General features: G+C 43.2%; 1 pseudogene; it reads left to right on the top strand.

Moving 5' to 3' along the window:
* The first annotated feature begins 1,157 nt into the window (after positions 1 to 1,157).
* LOC127674425 (protein SET-like) lies at positions 1,158 to 4,123 on the top strand (annotated as a pseudogene).
* The last annotated feature ends 217 nt before the right edge of the window (positions 4,124 to 4,340 follow it).

Here is a 4,340-nt window from a genome sequence, read left to right as displayed (position 1 = left end):
GGGAAAAGATCCTCACCAACCCTACATCAGATAGAGGGCTAATATCCAATATATACAAAGAACTCAAGAAGTTAGAACCCAGAAAACCAAATAACCCTATTAAAAAATGGAGTACAGAGTTAAACAACGAATTCTCACCTGATGAACTTCGGATGGCAGAGAAACACCTTCAAAAATGCTCAACTTCATTAGTCATTAGGGAAATGCAAATCAAAACAACCCTGAGATTTCACCTTACACCATTCAGAATGGCTAATGTTAAAAACTCAGGAGACAGCAGGTGTTGGTGAGGATGTGGAAGAAGAGGAACACTCCTCCACTGCTGGTGGGATTGCAAATTGGTACAACCACTCTGGAAATCAGTCTGGCGATTCCTCAGAAAACTGGGCACCTCACTTCCGCAAGATCCTGCTATACCACTCCTGGGCATATACCCAGTGGATTCCCCAGCATGTAATAAGGATACATGCTCTACTATGTTCATAGCAGCCCTATTTATAATAGCCAGAAGCTGGAAAGAACCCAGGTATCCCTCAACAGAAGAATGGATGCAGAAAATGTGGTATATATACACAATGGAGTACTATTCAGTCATTAGAAACAATGAATTCATGAAATTCTTAGGCAAATGGATGGAGCTGGAGAATATCATACTAAGTGAGGTAACCCAGTTTCAAAAGATCAATCGTGGTATGCACTCACCAATAAGTAGATATTAGCCTGGAAAACTGGAATACCCAAAACATAATCCACACATCAAATGAGGTACAAGAAGAATGGAGGAGTGGCCCCTTGTTCTGGAAAGACTCAGTGTAGCAGTATAAGGCAAAACCAGAACAGGGAAGTGGGAAGGGGTAGGTGGGAGAACAGGGGGAGGGAAGGAGGCTTATGTGACTTTCGGGGAGTGGGGGCCCGAAAAAGGGGAAATCATTTGAAATGTAAATAAAAAAATATATTGAATAAAAAAAAATTGAGTAACCTATCTAAATAGTCCTATAAAAAAAAAATGTCTCATGGGACTAGATAGAAAACACCCTGGCCTGAGTTATCCAATGACATTTGGTTTCATAGCCAAATCATGGATCTGAAAGACGTTTGCCAGGCTAAGGGCTATGCATGAATCTTACTGGAAAGTATACCTTTCCTTCCTAACTAGGATGGGGATTCTGTTTGAGCAAGGTAATGTGCTTGTGTCTTCTCTGCCTTTGGAGCTGAGGCCAACTATGGCAGAAGACACTGCTAAGGTGCAAAACTTCTTACTTCCACAAGATGGCACCCCATACCTGGTAAGCACATTCTCATTTCCCTAGGATAAATACTTGAAGATGTTTTGCCAGAAGAGATCCCAGAAATGCCCCCCTGCTGGTTGAGTGGAGCCGCCACTCCCAGCTACATGGGGACTATCTTTACACACCACATAGAGCTTTGGTCAGCAGAGAGGAAGGTGATATTCCAGTGCAATGGTTATTACATACTGAGGGAATCTCATTATGAACAAGGAAAGTGGTCATCTCCACTTGTTTACTTGCTTAGGAAAAAGCACAATGAGTTTATTCTAGTAGGATGTTTGTATTTTTATAGTATTAGTTAAGTGAGAGAGTTGTACTATTCTAGTGTTAAGAGCTACTTTAGATTTTTGCCCACTGATCTTATTGTGGGAAAATACACATTTCATAGAATTGTTTTTTTAACCATCACCCTTCTGTGCTATGCTCCTCCTAGCTGCAGATTTCCCCTTATGTCTCCCCTCATAGAGCCTCCAGACTCCTATTTAGACAGGCAAACAACCAAGGCAGCCTGTTCCACAGCACGGCGCATTGCTCATGCCATCTAAGCAGCCGCTTCTTCACCCCAAAAGGAACCTTTGCTAAATTTTTTAACCTTGCTTGAAACAACTGCTGTTGATGACTTAGATCACACATAACGCAGTAATGCCCTGCTCAAATCCTCGCACACAATGTGAAACTGCTGTGAGACGGTGCATGAAAATATAGAATAAAAGTGGTTTAATATTTTCATGTCTGCATGGTATTAGACAATGTTAGTGTTAAATAAGCCTTTTGATGATTTATGTTTAGTGTCTAACATTTTTACCTTTAAGAATATTTAATTTTGGAGCAGGCGGCAGCTCAGGGCAATGGAGAAGTGAGCAGGGCACCAGTGCGAGTCGAGGAGGCCAGCAGAGCCGCAGCTACCTTCACTTCAGTGAGAGCTCCTGCCCGGGCTAGGGGTGGGAGGTCCGGGGGTGCTCGCCACAACGAGCCCCGGGCCCCACAGGCAGTGTCAGGCAGCCAGGGGGAGGCCGGATGGAGCAAACAGACACCACATGAAGGGAAGCCACTGGCCGCTCGCTGTCCCTTCGCTCTCCCTCCCTGCCCCGAACACAGAGGGGACACCACCACGGGCACCACCACATCGTGGTGAAAGCCAGTAAATAGGAGCTCAACTCCAATCACGACAGGGCCCAACTAGACCTCAGAAAAAGAACAGTTAGAAGCAATTGAACATATTGAAGTACAAAGTGAGATAGACCGACTTAATGAACAAGCCAGTGAGGAAATTTTGAAAGTAGAACAAAAATATAGCAAGCTCCGCCCAACCATTTTTTTCAGGAGAGATCAGAACTGATTCAGCCAAATCCCATATTTTTGGGTAACAACATTTGTCAGGCATCCACAAGTGTCTGCACTGCTTGGGGAGGAAGACGAGGGGGCTCTGCATTATTTGACCAGAATTGAAGTGACAGAATTTGAAGACATTAAACCAGGTTACAGAATAGATTTTGATTTTGATGAAAATCCTTACTTTGAAAATAAAGTTCTTTCCAAAGAATTTCATCTGAATGAGAGTGGTGACCCATCTTCAAAGTCCACCATAATCAAGTGGAAATCTGGAAAGGATTTGAAAAAATGCTCAGGTCTAACACAGAATAAGGCCAGCAGGAAGAGGCAGCAACGAAGAGCCAGGGAGGGGAGCTTCTTTACCTGGGGACCATTCTCACACAGTTGCTGACGGGTTAGGAGAGGTCATCAAAGATGATATTTGATTAAATCCCTTGCAGTACTCTTTGGTTCCGGATATGGATGATGAAGAAGGAGAGGCAGATGATGGATGATGATGATGATGACGATGAAGAGGAGGAGGAAGGGTTGGAAGATATTGATGAAGGAGATGAGGATGAAAGTGAAGAAGATGAGGAGGAGGATGAAGGGGAGGAAGGAGAGAAGGACAAAGGCGAGGAGGACTGGCATAGAAGAGTGATGGATTCCAATCTGCTTTTTTATTTTCTTTTCATTTTTAAATTTTCTCCAGTCCCTGGGAGCAAGTTGAAGTCCGTTCACCCTGTCCCTCTGCTCAGTTGCCCTGTTTTTGAGGTCTCAACACCATAGTTCTCAACTATTTGGGGGGAAAATATCTTGAGCAAAATACAACAGGAAAAGAATCTCCATGTTTCTCTTCTAAATTCACTTTTATCCTTTCTTGTCTCAAAAATTTGTGGATTCAACACTACCACCATGTTCTGTGGTAAAAGAGAACAGCACTCCAGTTCCCTGTGCTCTGCTGGAGGCTGGAGGGTGCGAGGACCCTGTGTAGGAGTGCATAGAATTCTAGCTTTTTACTTTTCTCTATATTTGGGCTCAGAGATTACACTGTGTCTCTATGTAATACAGACAGCACTTACCAACATGTATCTGTCTACTTTCTCTTGTTTAATAAAAAAAAAAGGAAGAAAAGAAAAGAAAAGAAAAAGAGGATATAGACAGTGAGCAAGGGTGGGTTTCGGATTTCGGGGTAGGTGGGCATCTGACAATGTGACTTCTCCTTTAGCAAGTTTAATTGTGATGTTTAACAGACATTGCTGCAGTTTAAGGTAACACTTTTAAAATAAAATTATCTCCTGATTGAAAAACTAAAGAGTATTTATTTTTTAGCTAGGTGGTAGTGGTATATGCACTTAGGAGGCAGAGGTAGGTAAATCTCTGAGTTTGAGGCCAACTTATTCTATAGAGCAAGTTCTAAGACAGGGCTACACAAAGAAACCCTGTCAAAACAAAACAAAAATTTATTAATTATAAGATTCTTTTTTCTTTTCTTTTCTTTTCTTTTTTTTCAGCTTTCCTGAAGAGGAATTTCAGACATCTGAAGTTAGTTGGGTAAGCTGGCCCTGAGAGCAGGTGAGCTGGTCCTGCCCCCTCACTAGCACTCAGGAGAGCAGGCCCTGTGCCTCACCTGGGCAACAAAATGGAGCTGACCCTGATGGCCAAGGTGCAGGTGAGCCAGTCCCAAGGGTGTGTGAGCCAGAGAGCTGACTCAGGCCCACAAAGGCTACAGCCCTTGGG

The sequence above is a fragment of the Apodemus sylvaticus genome, chromosome X (assembly GCF_947179515.1).
Source record: "Apodemus sylvaticus chromosome X, mApoSyl1.1, whole genome shotgun sequence".
Taxonomy (NCBI): Eukaryota; Metazoa; Chordata; class Mammalia; order Rodentia; family Muridae; genus Apodemus; species Apodemus sylvaticus.
The sequence above is the reverse complement of the archived record's forward strand: the minus strand, read 5'-3'. Positions and strand labels throughout refer to the sequence as shown.